The following is a 25,653-nucleotide window of genomic DNA, read 5'->3' as shown; positions in this document are numbered from 1 at the left end:
GTAAGTATAAATTATTATGTATCATAGTGTAAAAGCACCTAGTACTTACGCGACAGGTCAAGATGGCAATCGGGGTATGAGGTGGAGGGAACGCCCCGCACAACCGCACGTCTCTCGCGCTGTTCTACAACGGGTTAGCGCGGGGACTATGCGGGTGTGCGGGGCGTCTTCAACCCTATTGCCATCTAAACCTGTCGCGTATATGAATTTGTGGTTACATCACAAAAAAATGTGTTCCTGAACAAATAGTTAATAATTAGTATTTTCAACTTTCAAAGTAAGATTACTATACCAAGTGGACTATCATATGAAAAGACTTTACTTGTACATTCAACACAAAACAACACAAAAACAGTTTTATCTTTATTTTTATGCGTAATAGGTAGTTTTCGATTTATTTTAAGTTATAAAAGATACTTTTTTCAAGAAAAACGCTGAAATATTTCAACAGCCAAACTTTTAACAAATTATATCAATAAAATTCACGATTCGTTGTAGAAGTATTAATGTAAATGTTCGGATTAAGTACGAATCTTTATTGTAGCATTAAACGTAAATCGATTGGAACTGTCGACTTGACGTCGCGCCGACGGAATACGAGGTATAGTCCGCGACAGGTCGAGATGGCAATCGGGGTATGAGGCGGGGGGACGCCCCGCACACTCACACGTCACCCGCGCTCGCCCGCACCGGGTTAGCGCGACGGGCTGTGCGGGTGTGCGGGACGTTCCCTCCCCAATTGCCATTTCGACCTGTCGCGTACTATAGGTACGATATTTTTCAAACCCACTGCAGCCACGCGATAAGGGCCTTCGAAAATGTGACCACATTTCAATCAAATTTATGACTTATTGTAATGATTATAGGTACGTTATCAACTGTGCGACGCTTGAAATTTGCGATTTGACTGAAAAGGTGTACTCTGGCGTAACAAATTGTTCGGCAATCGTAAGGTGGAGATAACGATTCGGAAAATTAATCTGGGAGTAAAAAACGATTTGAGGGGAGAGGCGTTTTGGATATTCGTTTTAGGTATTGAATGTAATAAGTAATGGCGAAATTTATATCTATTACGTTTTATACTATAGGTGTGCTCACTGTGCTATAATTTTCTTTTGTTTAATTAAATAATTTTGCCATGTTTGTGTGGAATGATTTAAATTTGTAGTTAAACAGTCGATAACTTCAGTGGGTTTTTATTGATACTAATTTGTATTGGTACTAGTCATCACTACTGAGAACGGGTCATAGTCTGCCACGCTGGCTAAGTGTGGGTTGGCAGACTTCACACACCTTTGTGAATATTATAGAAAACTCTTAGGCATGCAGATTTCCTCACAATGTTTTCCTTCATCGTTGAAGCAAGTGATATTGAATTTTAAAAAGAAAAGTTAGACGTTCTTGCCTTGGATCGAATAGTAGGTAGGTCGCCGTGTATCACTAGGCTGTCACTTTGGCTAGTTACACTAAAAAGCTAAACAAATGACTGTCATAATAATACAATTTTTCTCTATGATATTGAAATTTGAAATGCAACATCATTTGCAGTAGAAATATATTATTATAACACTTAGCGAAAGTCACCGAATGAAATCTTTGTTCTTAGCCACCCCGGGGAGACGCCGGACCGCTCGCAGCGATTGAAATTTAAAATATTGTACCCTTTGCCATTATGCGAGCTTATTCACCCTTGAAATATCCCTGGGGGCGCCAGGTACAACGATTGGGGAAAATATTTTACACTTGTTACTAAGGATGTCGCTTACAACACTGCCTTTGCGCGGCGCTAATCGCTTCACAATTTTAAACCTAAACTTCGGTAAGCTAAAGTTTAAAATCGATGTAACGCATGCATAATTCCGTGGAGTATTTATGAAAAGCGCTTAATTAGTGTGTCGAGAATGAAAAATTGTTATTGAAACCGAGTTGATTGAACTGGCGTTTCATAACTATGTCATTTCGGATCGGGACGTTAATGAAAACGAGATTAATAACCCGTCTCTCATCAACGCTTTTAGTAAATGGCACCAGACGCATGATTTTGCACTTTATTCTGTTGGGGGACACTATTATACTTATGTGTTTTATGGGATACGGTACGGTAATGGCTGTACTAATCAACAGCAAACCCAAATGTTTACATGACGGATTTTTTTCCACAAAAACTGTTCAGTTACCAGCTGTTGCGTCCTCTTCTTTGCTGAATCATCATCATCATGATCAACACCGGTTCACAACTGAGCACGGGACCACACGCTGACCAAGTGCGAATTGGCAGACTTCACACACCTCTGAGAACAATGGAAATCTCTCAGGCATGCAGGTTTTCCTACGATGTTTATCTTCACCGTTAAAGCAAGTGATTGCTTAAAAAGTACATAGCTCCTAAAGTAAGTAGGTGTATGTCCGGGCTCGAACCCCGAACTCCCGGCTAGGAGGGCGACGTGCTAACCTCAAGGCTATCACGTGCTGAATAAGCACTCCGAATTGGTGGTAGAATAAGAGCGTCACCGACAGATTCAACGATTAAAAAGATCACTAAAAATAACTTTAATGATTTTTTTTTTTTTTTTTTGTAGAGACAAACAGTTACAATTAGTTAGCTAGATAGTATATATATAAAAACACTTAAACCAAAGCAGTCTCCAATGAGAAATTAACACTTATAATAAAAAATTGTGTCCACAACACACGGGCATAGTATGCATATGAAAAACTAAGCACAGAGTATTTAAAACTAACTAGGTAGGTAAACTTAAGGAACACAGAACTAAAGCAAAATATAAACTATAACTAGGCAGAATTTGATATAACATCCTTAATTGCTAATTTATACCTATGGAGAGAGAGATGAAAAATATCACTTTTCGCGAATAGATGATTAGCTTGGTTGCAACTTCGTCGTATGAATGTGTTATCAGCGTGTTTAGTCTTACTTGGTGCAATATGAAACAGTTTCCGATGCCGGGAGTTAACCCGTGGGCATCTTAAAGATATTTTTGATAGCAGATATGGTGAGTCAACGCCGTACCTTACCTATACCTTTGTAGTTTACCAGAGAGAATTAGATTCCTAGGTTGGTCAATTAAATAAAGACCAAACGCCCAGTTTTCGCTTACTCTTCTCGATAGGATAAATATGCATTCTGAACCAGTTGTAGATGCATTTGCCGATTTAAAAATACTTGTAAGAGTTTATTAATAATAAATCTAGTTATCTTTTACATTTACTAATATAACTAGATATAAGAGGTTCTGAAATTTAAAGTACATTTGGTAAATCCCTACACATTTCCTAGAAAACATGAATGAATCAAAAAATATTGCATTCAATAAAGCTGGCTGAAAAAGTGGATTTTTAAAACACGTTACTCCGAAGCCAATATGTTATGTTTACTCAATTACTTCCCGCAAAAGCCTGTCGATGAAAGAACATTAACGATGTATTTATTCCGACATTCGAACTACATATTTGCTTATAATTTATCTCTTTTCAATGCAATATGCAATTAACCTCACAATGCCAACTAAGCGTTAAAAGTGCGAATATAATTAAGCAAATAACTTCACTCATTAGTCAGCAAATTCCATATTCTGTATTGCCACAACTCATTGTAATGATTTCCCTGAATCGAATTCCAGAGAATAAAACGAGAGAGAATCGTCACCCCATCACCGTCACCATCATCGTCGCCAGGGAGAGAACTGTTCTCTTAATCTCTAAATCCATTCATGTCTGCTGGTCATTGCGTATGTTCTGGTCGGCATTGTTGACTTCGAGACGCAACCACTGGGGGAAGCTTTATCAAAATAGCCTACACTTATTTCAAGGTGTCAAAGAGTAAATTTTATTTCCCCAAAAATACACGTGTATTTTGAATTCCCACACGACGACGACGAAAATGATAGTCAAATAAGTCATATTATTTTGTAGCTGTCTAAACATTTCATGCAACAAAATTGCCGAAAAATTGGGAACTTACCTATAAGGGACACCACTGCCCATAATAGCTATGGGTTCGTATAAAGCACAGTCCGCCCGCATTACTGCGTATTAAGTTCGACTCACTGGGCAGAAGGCCAACGTTTACTTGATAAAATAAATTTGAACAAAACAAACGCATTCGCCGGGGCAATATGAATCCTCTGAAGTTGTGCTAAGCGGCATGGAAGTGGAAAAATGGGTGGCGCGAGCTAATATGAGAAAATACTCTGCATACCTGCTGATGAGCTCTTGTCGCCTATCTGCCCGCATTATTTTATAAGTATATCGGTTTTATTACATTTTCTACATTAACGAGATTTCCATTTTCTGAATAAGGGTCTAGGACTAGCCTTGCGAAATACCTTATAGGCTAAACCTGTAGGAATAATGTTTTAGTTCAGTGATTCCCAATTACGGCAGGGAGGACTACCGCTTCTAAATTTTTAACGTTAAAACGACCAAAACATTTCGGTACGTTACTTAAAATGGTACTTAACGTTAATAGTAGCGTTATATCAATATGATTTAACATTATAATTTTATCGTTACCTAACGGTAAATGCCCATAGACTAAAGATGATATATTTTGTACACGGCATCGTTAGGTGTATTATTCTAGGTATAATTAGTAGTTTTACTTTTTCCGGTAATTATAATGTTATCTGGATAACGTTATTGGATGTATGGGCACAGAATGGGTATGGTTATTTTTATTCAACAGTCACAATAAACTAATCTGGTGACGGTACGAAAAAATGCTGATAATTCGGTCCATGACCAACGGTCAACATGTACCAGTCTTTACTACTTACTTTTAGGTTCTAGACTTTCGTGGCTCAAACAACATACATACGCAAGGGTGTTCAGTGTACTTAGCTAGCTTTGGGGTTTACCTGTAGGTACAACTTAACAGTGAAGGTAAAACGGAGCGTAATTTTCCTAGAAAATGTTGTCTGTTAACCAACATACCCTTATGTGTTGACTTGAGACTATCTCTAATGTATTTTTTCCAATGAAACTGTTCCTTGTTTTCTCATTGCTATAATGATTTGCAAAAACAGTCGAAGCCGGTGTTTCTAAATCCACCCATCGGTAACTAGCTGGCAAAGGGAGGCCATTCGTTAGTCTAACTCTTTGCTAAAACGACCCCTGGATAAGCCTGCAATGTTAACATTCTTTTCAATAATGACAGCAAGGGGGAGCTCTGTGTCTTGTTTATTGGATTTTTTGTTGCAATCTACATATGAATAGGAACTACAATCTGCCGGAAAACGAAATACATCGAGTGGGAGGTATTTTTATATAGATTATTAGATATTTTAATAAGTGATAGGTACTTTGGTTAACCTGATCTCACTTCTTTTATATGAATAAAACAAAGATTATTATAAAACTCAAGATAAACAAAGCTCATAGAATTTTATTTTAAAAAGTGAAGACAATCGTTAGCTGTGTGTCAAACATTACGTGTGGCAATCAAATACATAGATCCGCCATCTATGTAAGATGGCGGATCAGTTGATCAATTATAATAATTGTTTACTGTTACCATTAACAGTAAACAATTATTATAACTGATCACACTTTTGTTACAAGAGTTGTTCCTTGTTCTAAAAAATTGCAAGGCTACTTATGCAATATTGCAAGAAATAGTATGTTATTATGTTTTGTTTATAGAATCGAATTACAATAATTTTAAATTTTGATTTTAAGACTTCATAACTAAGCTTATTTTAAATCCTGGATGGATTTAAAATAAGCTTAATTATGAAGAAGTTGTTCACAATTAAATACTCAGTAATTTGAATATTCTGTGTCGACTCAATGTATTCTCTGTTCTTTAATACACACCTACTTTAAAGTTTTCAAAAGTAACACGCGTGTTGGTCGCTTTAATAAGTGCCGCGCATGATAAATCGGATCAAGTACGAACACATACGAGTGCTTTTTTGTCTCTTTTACCACTACAAAACTTGATTGCCCTTCCCTGTCGCGCCTTTAGGGTTACGGATTTAATACATCGCTTGCGGAGTAGAAAACTTAATGAAAGTGTAGTACTGAGCATCATTATCGACGGCTTTGCTCGAAGATAAAAAGGTTTAAGCTATGAAAACGTATGCCGCTTTAGGGTTAAACCACGCATGGAGGAGCAGTTTGAACTATCGCGTCTGTGATATCTGGTTTGAGGTAGATTTGGGCTTGAATGTACTGAATGGCAGAATGAATAGGTGTTGAATGTAGTGCACCTCAATCAATGTGACGTTACTTTTTTATGAAAGTGTAGAGAACCACGCTCCCTTTGTAAGTAGATGACACCTATCCGGGCGTAAATTACGTTGGAAGCACAGTCGGAAGCCAACGAAAAGTATTTTATTAAATAAGAGGAGTTTTTTGTTTAAAGAGTTGAATTAAAAGTGATCTCATCATCATCATTGTCATTGTCAACCGATAGATATCCACTCCTGGACAAAGGTTTCTTCCACACGCCAGGGTTTTGCACCGCATAAATACATCCAGCGGCTCCCTGCGACTCGTTTGATATCTTCTGTCCACCTAGTGGTGGGTTTTCTAACGCTGTGCTTTCCGATGCGAGGTCGCCATTCGCCCAGTTCATTGTCACTTCAGCTTCGTTTCGCCGGTAAGCTATGTCCGCTACTCGGGTTCTCCTACAGATCTCCTCATTTCTGAGTTGGTCAAGTAGAGAAACTTTAAGCATAGCTCTCTCCATCGTCCGCTGAGTGACTCTGAACTTTTTATTAAGCTCATAATTAACCACCATGGTAATCGCATATCCAGAGACGATCCGCAGCAGGTGGCGCATGAGCCACAAGACACGCAACCAACTTTTATATACTGAAAATATAAGTAGGTATGCGATAATCTATCCTGCCTCGGGCACAACAAAGTAATTCTGATGACATCACCAAAGGTCACCTATACCTACTCACAGATTTTTACGGCACAGTTGATGCTGTCACTGGAGACTGCCCTTTACGGCTATTACTGCAGCTCTTTTAAACGTGCGATTTTTGTGGGTCATGTAACCGTGTAGGATTTCCTCTATCAAGAATACCATATCATAAGCAACATTACCCGGTTAAATAACAAGACATAAATCTGCCAATACCAGACCTCTGTGTCAAACGGAGCAAAAACAAAGCGTGCCTGCATTCAAAGACTATGAGATGTGTGTACACTACACATTAATATTAGGGTGAGTTCAGTAGACATGTCGACAGATTAGAATTTAATAGAGATCCGTCGAACTATACCTCGAAAATAAAATAAAAATGTTATATAAATAATAATACAAAACGTTATAATAATTATCAGAAAAGAGATTTTTTTATTTTGGTTAACGCACCATTAATGATAATTTAAATATGATATCAATCACAGCCCATGTCATTGGCTATTATCATCATAGCAATAGCTCTTTTTAAACAGCTGGAATGCTTCCATTCAGACAGAACGACGATTCAAAGCACTTGTTAAAGTTTATTTGCATAAAAATCTATCTATTTCTAATTTTATTACCGTAGTAGCTAAAAGATCAATTAGTTACAAAAACTATTAAATAACATAGTAGCGCAGTGCCATTTTTTATATCTGATTTCCCTATAAGAAGTAACAAACGATTCATCTTGCTAATCCAATTCATTCTCCCTCCAATTAAATACCTAAGAACCCTTAACCCTTCCGTTTAAAAAGGTAACATTAGAAACGTGTTCGAAGTTACAGATGTAATAGCTAGCGGACAGAGACCGAGTGCAGCCATCAATACATGTTTCAGTCAATGCGGATACCGCATTAGTAGTGGATTAATACTTTGTGTAGGACCCTCTTGTTAGAGTCTTTCGGTATATATGTAAGTTACTTATATTCTTATCCATCAATGTAAGTTTAATATTGATTATTACTTACCTACACTACTCACACTACATTATTTCATTTGTTGTTTTTAATAGAACGCGCTTTTCTAATACTTTCGAGTAAGAGTTTAATATGGATTGAGTCAATTAATCCCTTTTTTATTCTTACTTTTTTATTATATGTGTCTGTTTGCGTATTACCCTTTATCACTCTGGATGAAAGCCACAGAGATGTATTATGTAATCTGAAAACATAAGTACATAGGATACTTTTAATCTTGGACTATCAAAGGGAGCCCACGATGATTTTGAAAAATCCACGCCAGACTGACTGACTGGCTGATTGACCTTATCCACGCACAGCTCAAACCACTGGACGGATCGGGCTGAAATTTGGCATGCAGATAGCTATTATAACATAAGCATCCGCTAAGTAAGGATTTTTGAAAACTCAACCCCATAAAATAGGAGTTTGAAATTTGTAAAGTCCACGTGGACGAAGTCGCAGGCATAAGCTAGTAAAATAATAATTTCTTACATGAGACCATCCATAATAATAATTTGTATTAGGGTAAAATATAAAAAATGCGCCGTTATTGTGATTAGGTGTAATATATATCTTTCGAGGAGTTTTAATAAACGTCACGTCTCCTTTAGCATAACATTTTGTAAATTAAAACAAGGGAGAGTATCCAAAATTCAAATTAAGACCCCGATGCACTTGGCCAACGTTACTATACCAACAGTGCCTATTAAAGTGGGGCATGTGTGTGGAACTAATTCAAGTAGGGTAGGCGCATATGTCTATTTCTTTATAACCTTTATTTAAAAGGCAGTAAGGGTCAGAATGATAGTTTATGTAGGGTTTACCTACTAGTTTGTCTCCACCACGCCACGTGGTTCACGGTTCTTGAGCAATGTATATCGTAGCATAAACTGGACTTGTGATTTTGACAAAAATGATGATAATTATTTTGTGAACTTTCGACGACCATGTTTTGTTTGCGAATTTTTTACAAACGACTAGGTTTCAATCGATACTTTTGTATCTAAGATGTGGGGAATCAAGCACATGCTATACAGCCAAAAAGAAGACTGCTATTCTGAGTTTAGTATGGTTTACACAGGTGGTGGTGATTTTGTATGGTTTGGTGATGTGTACAGACAATAAGAAGACTGCTATTCTGAGTTTTGTATAGTTTTATAAAGATCAGTCTTTTTAAAACCATAATTTTAATTTTCTATTTAAACTAAAATAATTATTAAATCAAGATTAAAAATTAGCTATTGAATTTCGAGCTTTACAGTATGAGTGAAAGAGTCTCTTGGTAACTGATCGCAAAACTGTCTTCAATGCAAAAATATTATAATATGAATCCTGTTGTACTATTCATGAGTAGGTAGATTTTAAGGACCTAAGTAATGACAAGTACTGCTACTTCTTGGCGTTATATTAATACCTGCTCGAAATCTATAAACTTCACCCGTTAAAATTAACCTCCAAACCCCTTTTCCGTGAGTTTAGCAGGATTATCCTCATACTTAAGGAAGTATCAGGTGTCCAGAAAAGTTGAAATGACAATTTCTTTACTTTATGGTTATGGAAAATAATTGGTCTAATAATACTTTATGTTTAACGTTTTATGTTTTTCTGAGACTTGAGTATACAACAAGTTATTACTACCTAACTCGCGACCACCCGCGGCTTCACTCGGTGAAAATATCTTCGTTCGCGTGTATTACTTAAATCCCGTGGGAATTTTATTACTTTCCGGGATAAAAGTAGCCTGTGTCACTCTTCTAGTCTTCAAAAAACCTTATCGATCTGTTGCTCCATTGCGACGTGATTGAGGGACAAACCAACCAACCATTAATCCTACAAACAAACGAACATATTTTGGCTTTTGATCCTGTGGGAATTTGAAAAATCTGACTTTATTTCTTGTCTACATTATAAAGGAAACTCTTGTCTCAGATACTTAAATACATTCAAGATAAATACATATACATATTTATTTTATTCATCATCTCAACCCAAAACAATTAAGCAGATGGGCCGTGAAAAGCACACAGATAGACGTATAGAAACACTTTCGCATTTATAATGTTAATTAATGGACGATGTTCTAATTAAACCGTGGATTGTATAGTTATTTTCGAATAACACTAATCACAATTAATCGAACTGGTCGACTAAATCTACCACATAGCATAATTTAGCGAAAACAATTTTAGTTCAGGCCTCGTATTAATATTGCAAATTTGTCACACAATTTAGATGATACCGTTTTGATACATCGAAATATTTGGAAATATAAATTCATTTTGGACTTTTTCGAATACATACTATAATTTACAAATTTGTATACATAATACTAGCTGATGCCCGCGACTACGTACGCGTGTATGAAGATTTTAAAAAATCCCGTGGGAACTCTTTAATTTTTGATTGTCACTCTCCAGGTCTTCAACTATATCCGTGCAAAAATCAGGTCAATCCGTTGCTCCAATGCAGCAGCGTGATTGAAGGCCAAACAATTAATACACTTTAGCATTTAGATAATAATCTACGTCGTAGCATTTGGAGTCTACGACGTAGCAAGCCTCCACAGCTTGAGATAGCAGTCGAGATATACCCGCACGTTACCCGCGCTCGCCCGTACCGGATTACCGCGGGGGCTGTGCGGGGGTGCTGGGCGTTCCCTCCCCAATTGTCATCTCGATATGTCGCGTACTACAGTTGTGAAGCATTAGCTACTCCGATACCTGAATAGTCTAACAAATACAATATTATTCGCCCCTCTTAATGAAACAAATACTATCTCTATCTCTTTTCGGTAATTATTGTTACATACAATCATCCAGAACCCAAAGAGTCCCAGCAATCTCATGAAAATGTTTATAGAGTCGACGTACTTATGTATGTATACGACTCCAGAGGTAGCGAGCGATAAATAGCCCCCATCAATAGAGGGTAGTAGGTACTCTTTACAAATGTCCCGGGAGCTAACAACACGTATTAAGGTTAGACTATTTACTGCAGATCTTTCTGTTGCTCGTACCAATCACATTAACTGCATCAAAGGGGGTATTCTAATGAATTTAACTTAAAAAAACCGGCCAAGTGCGAGTCAGGCTCGCGCAATGAGGATTCCGTACTACAGTCGTATTTTTTCGACATTTAGCACGATAATTCAAAAACTATGATGCATAAAAATAAATTAAAATCTGTTTTAGAATGTACAGGTGAAGACTTTTCATATGATATACCACTTGATATAGTCACTCACTTCGAAAGTTGAAATAACTAATTTTTAGTTCATGACCGCAATTTAATTTTTTTGTGTGATCTAACCCTAAATTCACGGTTTTCAGATTTTTCCCCAAACAGACAGACAGACAGACAGACAGACAGACAGACAGACAGACAACAAAGTGATCCTATAAGGGTTCCGTTTTTCCTTTTGAGGTACGGAACCCTAAAAATGTGAAATATAGAATCTTAAAATTTTAAGTGTAATTTAAGGTTTATATTATATAGAAAAGTTTTATATTGAAACTCTAGGAGGAATGGCCACCTAGAGTTTATAAACAAGAATCATTTACTGAACCATTCGTCACGAATCAGAACTTTAAGACCGTGCCGTGCACATGCTCTACTTAGTCACAAAGTTATTGACAAATATTATTACCTGGTTATTACATGGACCATTCCGACAGAGTGAACTAGTTCCGAGCACGGCGTAAGATGAATCTTTCTTTTTCAGGGCAAACGTAAACCTGACAAATTAAAAAAGAAAATTTGTTCCATAAATAGGCCAGACCAGGCTAGACCGTAACTTTAATCAGAGGAAAGTTATTTGCTTAATAAAGAGAGAGTCCAGTTTTATATTTCACAAACATTAAATAATTTCGTTAAATTATAATTAATATATTTAATTTATTCATTTTACTAAATATGAAACTCGGTTAATGTAGTCACAAAATTAAGCGTCCAATATTAAATTTTGCGAGCGCTCAGCCGGTGAATTTTGAAATATTTAAGTGAAATGATTATGATCACAGTCAGCGAGATTTTTGCTAAAAGAGAGACCTTTCTATCTCGACCGTCTCTAAGTTAATTAGGGTAAAGCAAGCGGAAAAAGCATTCAAAGAAATTGGCCGGCTAATTCGTGAAATGCCCTCAGATACGGGGAAATTTAATTAATAACTGTAGCCCGTTCCAATAGGCCCTTTTCCGTGGGTCAAAATATGAAAGTTAATGGCACTTTGGAAAATTAATATTTTAATTAGCACTTCGGGATTCTAGCGTGTTGGACACTACCACGTTATTAATTTATTAGTATGCCTATTGCTTATGAGTCTCATTCAGAGCTACAGATAACATGCTGTTAATACATATAATACATAACATGACTCTGAAAATCTTATAAATCTATTATAATCTCTTACTATATAATTGATAAGAGATACAGTACAATACAATATTTAAAAACTAGTGGTTCTTGATTTGATATTGAATCCAACCATTTCAAATTGTTTTTCTGTGAAAAAAATGTACGTTATAAAAATAAAATATCCAAATATATTACTTAGGTATTATTGAACAGTAAAGTGTCTACCTCAAATGGAAAAGTATAGAAATTAGGCCTGTGATAAATATTTAAAAACCATTAAAGCGAGTTTCCATTTAGCCAGACCGATCTATTCTACCGAACCGACAAAAAGACGGAAAATTTTGTGGCACTATATTTAGATAGAATGTAGGAATCGACGAAAAAATGCTTCGAGTTAAACGTCTAGTATAATTTTAGAATCCGCAGAGGAACTACGCAACGTACCTACTTGTAATGTGTGAAATCTATATATTATATTAAAGGAAAAGCTGACTGACTGACTAACTAATCTATCAACGCACAGCTCAAACTACTGGATGGATCGGGGTGAAATTTGGCATGCAGGTAGCTATTATGAGGCAGACATCCGCTATGAAAGGATTTTTGAAAATTCAACCCCTGAGGGGGAAAAATAGGGTTTTGAAATTTGTCTAGTCCACGTGAAGTCGCGAGTATAAGCTAGTTTTCTATAATATCTGTATATGCTTGTAATCACACATCGAGTGAGTCATTATGAAAAGATGGACCGGCATAGTGGAAACTCACTCTAACAGTTGTTTGGGAAAGTTTGCGACGCCTTTGAATAAATAATTATGTTCGTAGGAACGGACAATTTCACATAAAATGTCTGTCCGTCAACTTCCGAACAGCGTAGTTTTAAATCGGCTTTAAACTTTAGTTGAAAACTTTGATTTTTAATAAAATTTTACTAAATTTTAAACTTTTTTTATTCACAAATTTTTGGCTGTATTTATATTCGACGTTCAAAATAGAAATCGTTGAATCAAAGCCTTTTACTACCTATCAAGTTTTTAGAATTGGTATATTCAATTATTATTACATCAGAGTACACAATTTCGTGTTTGGCTTCGAACTTTCATTTTTTATTACTACAATCCTTCTTCGTGAGATTTTTATGCCACGATAAATAGATTATATCCCAAGTTTGAGAGCTTTTTCGAATATCCGAGAAAAGTTTGTGAAAAAAGCAAGTTATAAGTACTTCTTGAAATGGGGATTTAATATTCATTAAGTCTAAGAGGACGATGCAAATTTGTTTATTAATACAATTAACTTCCAACGTATCGGACTTAGTACTTAGCGGGTATTTAAAAATTTAGCGCCCGTTCCTCCAACGTTCGCCCCCGGGCTTTCACTCTTAATTATTACTTTGGGAAAATTAAGACTGTCGTTTAGCGCAGAGTGCCCGAGTAAAGGTTGCGCCTTCCATTTATCTAAATGTATTTTATCTTGCCGAGGGCGCACGAACTACGGAGTTGTCATTCGCTGTGTATGTTTGTATCGCCCTTTGGAGGGTTCGTAATGCGATACTTTGATACGACCACTTTCTTGTTTCTCACCTACTAGAGGTGAGTCTTTTTGGAATAGTAGGATACTGTGATATCTTTGAAGAATTCCAGAAATCATTCGTCGATTTACCTATTTCTTAAAATTCCGAGCGGATAAAATTGATAATTTTATTTAATTTCTTTTTGAAGGTTGGTTTATACGTGAACATGTCGCCCTTGTAATCTGCCAATCACAATATACCTATTTATTGTTATCTTCTTTTTTGAGGTACATTAAATAACTTATAAGTAGTTGTAGATAAAATTAGTCGTAAAAAAATAAAAACTAAGTATAAAATGACTAACATAAACTATTATTAGATTAGCCCGCATCTTCGTTCTCGTGGATTTAGGTTTTCAAAAATTTCATGGGCAATCTTTGATTTTTCAAGAAATAAATTACCTAGTTTATATCCGTCGGATACAAGGTATCTCTGTACAGAATTCGATAAAATCAGCTAAACGTATGGGTCTTTAAAAGGTAATAAGCAGACGGAAAGACACACTGTCATATTTATAATATTGGTATGGATATGTATCAAAAAATACAGAGAGACAAATAAAATAATCAAATCGCCACTTTTCCAATACAATTGGTAGGTATTGTGACTTGAGTGTTTGGGGTCTATAGTTACTGAGACCTTTCTAACACTACCCCGAACTATATCTAATTATAAAAGCCTCTCCAAAGTTCCCCTATTCTCCGTGACACGTTGTAATACGGCACGCTAGGCCGCTGTGTTAAGTACATTACCTATTGTAAGTGTTCTTTGAGGTGCGACTGCCTTCAACAGATCTAACGCTTTTACAGTAATTATGAGCCGCGCCTCTTATACGCTCGTCTAATATATTAGAGGAACTCGAAACTTTCATTAAAATATTCCTCTTTGTTGCCTACTTGCTTAATACGATTTCGTCATTATGTTATGTTATACGCCGTTTTGCAAATTAATTTTAGCGACATTGATTCATTGATCTACGTTGACTCCTGTTATAGTTTTTTGTTTACAATTTTATTATTTAAAAAGTTTTAGAGTAGCTTCAAAATACAAGCCTTTGAAATTCAAAATACAATAATTAGAGTCTACTTAAGTTGTAAGTCGAGAAGAAACTTCACGACTTAAACTAAGGCTTCCTGAGAATTCTTTCATAATGTTTTCATAAAGACTGCCAATCCGCACTTGGCCAGTGTGGCGAACTGTCATTCTTATAGGAGACACGTTCTCAGTACTGAGCCGGTGATCAGCTACGCCCACTAATTAGAAATCATAATAATATGATAATTTAATTTATAATAATATGCACGTGAACAAAATGCTAAAGAATCGGAAACAATTCCCAAATTAATGGTTAACCAATTTAGCAAAGATTTCAACTGCAGCGTGTAGATTTGTGGTTTGGTCTCATTTACATTACAGTTGAATAGCAAATTTTAATTCCGTAGTTTGGAAATGTGTGGTCATCAGAAATATAATTTACAAAATATTGCCATAATTTGTTGTAATTTTCAAAATATTACACAAGTGATTGAAAAATCCGTTGCAATATTCGAAATAAATATACTTAGGTACCTAAACTTTATAAAATTATAATACTAACAGCCGTACTCAGAGTCGCTTAATCGTTACTTAAGTTTAGTTAAAACGAGAGAGAGCTATATCTCTCACATAAATCTATCTCGTTTTAACTCAATCTTAAGTAACGATTAGCGACTCTGAGTACGGCCGGCTGATAGGCACTTAAAAATCTTTTGGCATTTTCTCGGAATATTTCGTGTCACAACAAAAGAATTAAGTTTGCCACACAAAATAAAAATGAAAATATCTGGTAAAACTTAGCGCGGCGGTAAAACTTTATTTGAGGCGTTCGTATTTTTAACAGAGCTTCGTATGTTACGTTATGTTAATAATACCAACAATTGAAATACATATTAATGTCTTCTTCCGACCACGTTTTCGAATTGCTTGCTGTTTTTAAAAGTCAAACGGTCTATAAGTCTACTTAGGATAATTTTGTTGAAATTTGCTATTTGGTTTTGTATATCGAGGTGAGAAGTAATTAATAAAATTTATTAGTCTTCATTTTCATGATATCGTCACATAACAAGGAATAATTGTGACTCTGGACTTTTTGTGATTCTCTGTTTTTTCCTACAACTAATTATTGTGACCCTGGACTTTTTGTGATTCTCTGTTCTTTCCTACAAATAATTACTGTAACCCTGGACTTTTTGTCATTTATTATCTCTGTTTTTTTCTTTCTCTGACACTTAATAACCATACCGAGCAAGTCTTTGTATGGTTATGTAAATATACAGACAAGTAGTTTTACTCATAGAACAGAATTTTCTGATAAATTGTTTGTACGCCTTATATTGCCCTATATTAATTGTTTTCTACTATATAAATAATTATGTCTACTTATGTACAAAAGCTGTGTAAACTGAAGATATCAGAATTCATAATTCAGATATTCAAAGCTTGAAAGAGACTTTGGTATTCAATAAAAAAATTAGGATAAGTAAACGATAAAATTTTAGCACAAACACTTGACTGCTTAGCAGGATTTCACGAGTATTGCCAATAAAACCTTCTACGCAGGTGTTAATGTTCAAACATTAATTTCTTCTCTTTTAGAGCGTATTTCTCCAAAACGCCGACATTTTATTACAAGGCGTAACTCGAATACGCTTCAAATAATAAAGAAAGGCACAAACTGACCACTCGTAAAAACCCGAAATTGCTTTGAAAGCGTACAAATGTACATACATGTTATTAGGAATGGAAATCGTAATATTTGATTTGACCACCCATTAAACTTAAACGTTTGGATGTTTTTTTTTTCTTAATTATATATCGTAAAGTAAGTAATATAATTCTTTCATCTGGAATTATAGATAATACTAGCTGACCCTGCGAACTTCGTTCCGCCTAAGAGTCAATTCAAATTTTTTAATTTTTTTAAAAATATCAATTCACTATCAGAAATTCTAAAATCCCCACGATTTAGGACTTCAGTACTTACCTATGCTTGGTACCTAAAATAATTTTGCATCATCCGCAGTTCCTGAAACATTATAGTTTAGGAGTGCTGTACCCTACATCATCAGGGTTGAGGAGTTGAGACTTGAAGTCTGAGAATAAAGTCGTTGCTTGGTACCTACAATATGAATTCACTATGAACACTTCCTGAATCTTGATAACTCAGGCGGGCAGTAACCCTGCAGCATCAAGATTAAGGAGTTGAATCCAGAATTTTTTATGTGACCACCACGAAAACTTTTTTTGTTGATTTAAAAAAAAATTGCAAATCGGTCCAGAAACCTCGAAAAAATCGATGTAGAAAAAAGAACCACCTCCTTTTTGACAGTCGGTTAAAAACCAATGACCTTGAAATATTTACGGAACAATTTTTAAAATATCCCCTTTCTAACAAAAAAAGAATGAATGAAATCGGACTACGCGTTAATGAATTACAACTCGGTATACATTTTAACTTTCATCCCCTCTCCTACGGGAACCATGCTGAATTACGGGATAAAAAGTATCCTATATTCTTCCTCATAGGACCTCAAATCGTACCAAGTTTCATTGGAATCCATTCAGTAGTTTCAGCGTGATGCGCGGCCGTGATACAGACAGACAGACAGACAGACAGACAGACAGATAGACAGACAGACAGACAGACAAAAATGAAAAAAATTACAGTTTTGGGTTCAGTATCGATTATAGAGTGCCCTCGAAAAAAAATTTTCAAAATATCTTCAATGTACAGAATTTGACCTGTTACAGTTTTATTATAAGTAATTGATTTACGAGTTTACATAAAAATCGTCAGTCACCGCGAAATATTATGGTATTATATACCTACCTATATGACTTTGCTACACAATGACGTAAAATAAGTACCTACTTAAGATATCTAGTACGCCTTTGACTAGTACCTAACTACATGTTTTGTCAAGAGTCCCTTTACTATGCGCAAAATCCATTTACTGACACGGATACTTATTTTCTCTTTAATCTCTCTGTAAATCGAATCTTTAAAAAGAGCAACCGCCGAGTTTCTTGCTGGTCCTTCCGGTAAGAAAGCCATTCCGAACCAGTGACAGATGCATTTGACGGTTCAAGGTAAAACCTACCTACTTGTAAAAGTTTATTTGAATAAAATATTTTTATTTTCTATTTCTCAGCTTATTTTCAGCTCCTCATCCAAAATCTGACTTATACAATTCAATTCAGTTTCAAGTAATGTACGTTTTGAATCGAGCCCCAAGAGTAGTTATCATCACTTTTTAATAAACGTTCCAAAGAATGAAATAAGAAATCTGCAATCAATAATCTCCAAGCCCATCCTTTGAAATCCATTTATGAAATATCCCATAAATAGTCGGGCGACGTTATTTATTCCAAGACAGAAAGGAAGATCAAATAGCCTTTGTCCTCCCCTTTTTACTTATTCAAACAAAATTACATATGCCAGCTTCTGGATCGCCATCGGCCGAAATTTTACGCGCTAGAGATAGTGTCATGAATATAAATCTATCGTAAAAGACACCGAAGAGAGGCCAACGGAGTTTACGGCATGACTCACTTTGCATTCTTTCTACAACGGCCCTTTACGGTCGCTTTATGGACTCAGGTCCTTTGCATAAAGCCTCAGAACTGAGGGGTCTTGTATTAGGATCGACGCTTACGATTATTTTTCTCAATATGGGTTTAGCGGTCTTCATTGTAGAGTACTGCATTATACGAGCACTCCGTGCAAACGATGGTTTTATAAGTTTATAAACTTCGTGTTTGTTACATACCTATACCAACTAGCTATTATTATGTAAAGAAGCGACGCTCACTCCCCCCGCGCCGTCAATGTATGGGTACTCCATAAAGCGCTGTCCTTGTCCCGCGTGATTTACGCATAGTACTGCCCTTGTCAATAGAAGATCTATCTATCTATTCGTTTAGGTACTATGAAATATTGGGGGTGCACACAGATTCCATTATCTGTGGGGGTGCACCACTATCAAGTAAAAAATTGAGTTAGTATAACGAAACTGAGACATAAATATAGATTAGAGTAAGAACAAAAAAACAAGTTTAAAATCTTAATTTATTAGATAAACGTGACTAAAAGAGTGTTATTTTAAATGGCGAAGATATTTAGCGCCTGCAAGGATCTCTGTTAACTATTAATCCCATTTTCTTTTGCTGGAGATAACGAAACTCATTTAAGATATCTCGCGAACGCCTTTCAGCCGTTTTGGGGTGTACATTGGATTGGACAGCTACGATAATGGAGTCGCCCGTGCCGTGCAAGTAGTATCTGTAAAAAATATATATTTAAATGACATAGATATATTAAAACACTAGATGATGACTGCAACTTCGTCCGCATGGATTTAGGTTTTTAAAAATCCAGCGGGAACTCTTTGATTTTCCGGGATAAAAAGTAGCCTTTGTCCTTCCCCGAGATGCAAGCTATCTTTGTACAAAATTTATTCAAAATCGGTTGAACGGATGGACCGCGAAAGGCTAGCAGACAGACACACTTTCGCATTTATAATATTAGTATGGATATGGATATGGATTGGACCAATAATAATTTTATCTGATCTATATACTTATATGACTAGCATTCAACTATGACGGTACTATTTCTACTTTCTTAATAAATCACGAATATAAGTTTCCTACGCGTCGTAAAAAAATTTATTACGGACAAATATATTGAATTTCAGTTTCGGAAACTCCGTGTATTTTCTTGTTCTTTAATACCTTCGTATTTTGTCTCGGAGACCAAAGGTTTCTCTTTATGTCTAATAAAATTTTCTTCAAAGTATTCTTAATTGAAAATTCAAATTTATGCATAAGCTCTGATTGTAGCATTGTGTCGGCTACAGGCGTTCACGAGGCGAGATAGATGACTTTGCAAATTATGCGAGATTAGCTTAGAGATGGCAATAACGTTAACATAAAAATTACTACTAGCGCTTTAAATGTTACCTAATCTCTGGACATTTTAATTTTTTTATTCTAATTAAATGTAATTCAATTTATTTTCATGCAGACATAATTTTAATACAGTGAGATGAAAAACTCCAGCCTCACTTGCGCGTCATTAATGCGGGATACGGGAGAGTCCTCAACGCGAATTTATACGTGAAGGTTGTGGATCGTGCATCGTAGGAAACTAGGTACATATCTAAGGATGCGACCGCCGCTCAGCTGACGTTCCCGCTTCGTAGTCGCTTTGGTCGCCCAGGTTTGGATGACACTTTACAGAAAAATATAAGCTCACAACTCATAAAAAAATTACACTACGTACGTACCTACTTGTCTCTCATTAGGTATTTTATAGGTATTATTCGCAAAAACAAGTAAACGAATTAAGGATTATAAAAATTAATAGTTTACACGTAAAGTTAGTTTCACATTTGGATCCTGTCTGAATTAGGTACTTAATTCGTTTTGAAAAGTCTCAAGGTGTTCTCTAAAAGTTTTGTATTTTTACTTATATAAAATACCTATGTAGAAATAAATAAATACTTACTTAACACAGTTGTTATATTTTTAAAAGTTTGCTGTTAGTCAATAATGAAGTTTCAAAAACATTCTTGTTCAAAATACGCGTCTGCCTCCATCACTTTGGTCTGAAGGGGTATCAAACTGTGCTTAGTATGAGATTTAAAAAACGCTAATAGAATAATTCGAGTGTCGGAATACAAATCGTCAGAATGAAATGGGCCTAGCGGTCCTTTATTTAAAGTAAAAAATAGATCGATTAAAATTTTATAAAAGTTTCCACTTGGCGTAGTGGCTGAGATATACATTATACGTACTTGAGCTTTAAAACAAGGCTATTACGATCTATTGGACCGCAACGGCCTTGTTTTGAACGCTGAAGTATTTCGATACTCGAATTTTATCAACTTTAGAGAAGGGATATAGGGGTTTAAAATTTGTGCAGTCCACGCGGACGAAGTCGCAAGCATAAGCTAGTTATTTTTATAAAATGTTCTTTTAAAATTGGTAGGCAATTAGTTGCCGATAAAATTTAATCCAAGTAGTTTGTTGAAACTCGGTTGAAAATGGCTTGAATCTATAAGAACTCAAACTTCCGCTAACTTGGCTTATCGAGTTTTCATTCTTGCCCGTACATACAAAATATGCATAATTATATTGTTACTACTTAGATGATGCCCGCGAGTCGCGACTTCATCTGCATGGATTTAGGTTTTTAAAAATCCCTTAGGAACTCTTTGAATTTTCGGGATAAAAAGTGCTCCAGATCTTTAACTAGGTATACTCATGCAAAATATCAAGTTGACCCGTTCCTCCCTTGCGACATGATTGAAGGATAAACTAATAAACCAACAAACAAACACACTTTCGCATTTATGTTACCTATGGGTCGTGATAAATATTTACCGTAGTAGACGAGTCATAAATATTATGTATCCATCTAACTAGGTAATGTACCTATATTAAAGTCTTGACTCTGTCTACGCTCAGCCCAATCCCTTGGACCTAGAAATTTTGAAAAGAGGTTTTCTTCATAATATGGAAAACTAAAAAGGCCGGATTTTTCAAAATTCTAACAGGATACGGAATACAGAGAATATTTATGCTGAGTGAAGCCGCGGGTGAATGCTAGTCCAGTTAAAATGTCACAAAAATGAATCTATAGACAAATATGTTTTCTGCTTTCAAAATCAAAAGCATCCTTTTCTCTGTCGATACGATCTAGAACGAGGTGAGAGCAATCGGGCGTTAAGCAAACAAATCGTTCCCAAATGATAATTCCGTGAAAATATCTGCTCCTATTGGGGCGTTACAATCGGCCGATCCTCGCCCTATTCCGGCACATAAATAATCGGCCGACGTTTATTTCATAACGGAACCCTGATAAGACAAGTGATTCTGTTATTGCACACCTATAAATATCTAATAACACCTTACGAAAATTGAATTATTTGGGAAAAACAAGTAATATTATCGCAGGAGAAAATGTAGCCAACCTTTCAAAATTAATAAACGAAAATATACTTATTTTTGCCACACATATTTAAAAAAATACTTTAGTTATTTTAATGCCTTGAATGGATAGTCTCTATGCAAATATTTTAATTTTATTTAGAACTAGATGATGCCCACGACTTCGTCCGCGTGGATTTAGGTTTTTAAAAATTCTATTTTCCGGAATAAAAAGAAACCTATGTCCGTCCCCAGGATGTAAGCTAACTCTTTACCAAATTTCATCTAAATCGGTTACTCCCACTGAAAAGCTATCAGATAGGCAGACAGACAGGCACACTTTCGTATTTATAATATTAGAATAGATTATTACTAAACATTACAATAATATCATGATTTTTAGGGTTCCGTACCTCAAAAGGAAAAACGGAACCCTTATAGGATCACTTTGTTGTCTGTCTGTCAAAATGTCGAAAAAATTTGACTGTAGTACGGAACCCTCGTTGCGCGAGCCTGACTCGCATTTGGCCGGTTTTTGTACGTTATTTTACTAGACAACATGTAACGATAAATTTCCAATTCTTCTCAAACTTTTCTTAACAAAAAACGAGCGAAATATTTTATTCAATATCCATCCGATATCGAAAAAACAAAAAGCGAGTTACCGATTTAAAAGATTTCGCAACTCTCTTATCTCGGACGGAGAGATATGAAAGAATTACCAAGAATCCTGAACACTCGTTAACTGAGTTGTCCCATGTCCCTCCGTGAACGTGGCCAAACAAAATGTAATTTTCCCCCCAGCGTCCTTACGTGACCCGGCAAAGATATAACGCTTTTATTAAATTATATTTTAGCTTTCATAAGAAACTGGCACAGACATAATATACAAAACTATCGACCCGCCCCGGCTCCGCACTGTTAGGTTATTACAATTTTCGTAGGGATCTCTAATTTTTTGAAAGTAAAATCAAAGTACTGACTGACTGACTGACTGACTTATATATCAAAGCACAGCCTAAACTGCTGGACCTAGAGACATGAAATTTTGAGGGTGCGTTCTTTGTAAAGAGCAGGTATCCACTAAGAAAGGATTTTTCGAAATTCTACCCTTAAGTGGGGTAAATGGGGATGGAAGTTTGTATGAAAGTCCGTCATTTTTGAAGTCGAATGATGTTGAAATTACTTTACTTCGTTGATGAACGAAATCGATGAAAATTGGTGTAAAAAAATACGTATTCCACTATTTTTGAAAATTCGTCAGGGGGGGATGAAAGTTTGTATGAGAGTCCGTCATTTTTCATGTTATTTGCATGAAAATTGGTATTTGGGTTTTCGGTCACAAATGAAGAAATACGTGTTTTAGGATTTTTGGAAATTCAACCCCCACCTCGATTTTATAAATTCCACCCAAGCGAAGCCGGGGCGGGTCAGCTAGTATAGCGTATGTCACTCAGGAATAATGCAGCTTTCTACTGATGAAAGAATTTTTACCACTTTGTGATACACACTGCGGTGATAAAAATATCATCGCAGTATTGAAATTTACACTTTTGGCGCTATTTTTATTTTGTTCTACCTCATTTTCAGCTTGTCTTTAAAAAAATATAAAGCTTGCGGTAATGCATAGGACGCAGCAGGTTTGAAAACAATTTTTTGCCAATTTTCAGTCTCAGCATCAACTTAATTACTGTCATCAATGTACTGACATGAGTCATGACACATTTTCTGTAGGTAAGTATTTATACATGGAGTATAAAGAAGAAAACGTATTCACTTGTATTAACTAACATAATTTGAGTTATTCGAATGAGGGTAAAAGTAATATCTTATAATGCCTTGTTTTAATTTCGACCCGTAAATAATAATTTGGTCAATTTCCCCATACAATTTCGGTTGCGTGCTCAAAGTTTTTATTACAATTTTATTGTTATTTAGGCGTGTTTGTTCCTTGTTTCAGATTAGATCGGCGGTTTTAAAACAGCCGGGCGCTAATGTGAGTTTCTGAATTTTCCCTTGTTTATGTAAAGAAAATGTAATTGAAATTAAACTTTTTTACTGCGGGGATTTAACATCAAAAGTTTGCGAGTGCATATGTCCAAAGTTTTAGGGTCCAGTCCATCAAGTCTGCTTAATGACGAATTCCCCTAACGTTACGACAATGGGAAACAAAACTAGAGTCCGAGAAAGTTTTTAGAGAGAAATTCTGCGTCCACGGGAAGGTAGCCCAAAACTATGAGCGTTAAGTAACTTACTTTTATGAGCGGCCTAGCCATTTAACCAGAGTCAAGAGCTAATAGACTGGGAGATAGAGGGAAAAAGAAAAATACAATACACAAATAAAATAGAAATATTTTGGAGCCAACTATCACCACTTATTGATATATCTCGTATTTTTAGCACTTCCCTAGGATCTCTACTGCAAACGAAACGAAAAAATTTAACTCTCGATACGTCTCGTTTACCAGTTTCAACTGTTTCTTTAACTAACTTACTTGCTTCTCTGTTGGTATAGTAAGACCAGAATCTCAAAACAAATAATCTCTTTTCGGCATAATCAAGAAATTTATGTATTTAAAAAAACAAATAATTTTCATTATGACACTGAGTGCCTAACAATATTCACCACAGTGTATTATATACATACGAGTAGGATATTCACAGAGTACAGTGTTGCTAACTTTGGAATTTCATTTCCGTATTTTTCATGAGGTTCTGGTCTATCTATAATAAATATGTATGTATTTATTTTGTAAACGAGCGTGAGTGTAAAAAATATACGGATAATAACAAACCAAGGAATATCTTACGGCTGTCTCTCTGACTATAATCAAACTAGCCTGCTCCATCTACGACGCACCTGAGACTGAGCTTTTTATTTATCTTCCACATTCCCACCAAATTTCAGCCGCAAAGGCTGAGGTGGGCTGAACTTTGTTGGGTGTCATAAATTTATTTAACGGCCCGAAGGCAATAAGAGGTGGAGTGTAAAAAGAAAAATACGATACCAACGTGCCTAGCCGTTATTGCAATTAAACAGAGGAAGTAAATCTTTCAATACGAGCGCCGTTCGCCTCCCGTTTCCTGCCTTAATTTATCGCTTTGTTTTAGTCAGCGTATCCCATTGACGGATTGCGATGTGTTTGATTAAAAAAGCTTAGCATTTTTTCAATCGTTATTCTATGACAAAGGTAGGTGAGGATAGAAAAAGTTTTGTTCATTACAAAAGGAATAGAATTTTCTAACAATGCGTGTTCATTGTCAATAGACATAGGTATAGTACGCGACAGGTCGAGATGGGTCGCTCGCACCGGGTTAGCTCGGGGGCTTTGCGGGTGTTCGAGGCGCTCCCTCCCTGATTGCCATCTCGACCTGTCGCGGACTATACGTTGTACAATAATCTAATGATAATATATTTTTAGTTTTTAATTTTAGATTATTTACAAATACATACAGTACGCGGCAGAAAATAATGTACATCGACCTTTAGAAGGAGATCGCGGATTTGTAGAGCGTTGTCTCTGTCAGTATTTTGTCGGTCTCAACGACAGAGACAATGCCAAAATGTCATTCTTAAAGGGCGATGTACATTATTTTCTGCCGCGTACTGTAGTCTGTACAATGTAGGTACATGTAACATAAAAAATATAGAATATTTACAAATGAGGGTATACATAATTGGTATTGATTATTACTTAATTATTAAAATAATAATCGACTTAATTAAATTCTGAATGACTTACAGTCAATTAAAAGAACTTACTTCCATATTTTTAACTTCAAAAATGACAAACATCCTAACACACTTTAATTCCTTATTTTTACCCTTTTTATTTTATCCCTTGCCTCTGAGAACAGA

At 35.7% G+C, this 25,653-nt stretch overlaps 1 protein-coding gene across 3 annotated transcripts in view; it reads left to right on the top strand.

The window, feature by feature from the left end:
• Window positions 1-25,653, top strand: part of LOC117989611 (semaphorin-2A-like) — a 420,606-nt gene that overhangs the window by 128,657 nt on the left and 266,296 nt on the right. For 2 of the 3 annotated variants that reach the window (XM_069503902.1, XM_069503903.1), the window contains one exon: window positions 23,755-23,790. The exons of the other annotated variant lie outside the window; for it this stretch is intronic. The gene's annotated coding sequence lies outside the window, so the exon portion shown is untranslated. The remainder of the gene's footprint in view (window positions 1-23,754; window positions 23,791-25,653) is intronic. 3 annotated transcript variants of the gene reach the window in all.

This window comes from Maniola hyperantus, chromosome 16 (assembly GCF_902806685.2).
Source record: "Maniola hyperantus chromosome 16, iAphHyp1.2, whole genome shotgun sequence".
NCBI classification, from domain to species: domain Eukaryota; kingdom Metazoa; phylum Arthropoda; class Insecta; order Lepidoptera; family Nymphalidae; genus Maniola; species Maniola hyperantus.
Note: the sequence above shows the minus strand (reverse complement) of the source record. Positions and strands in the feature narration are given on the sequence as shown.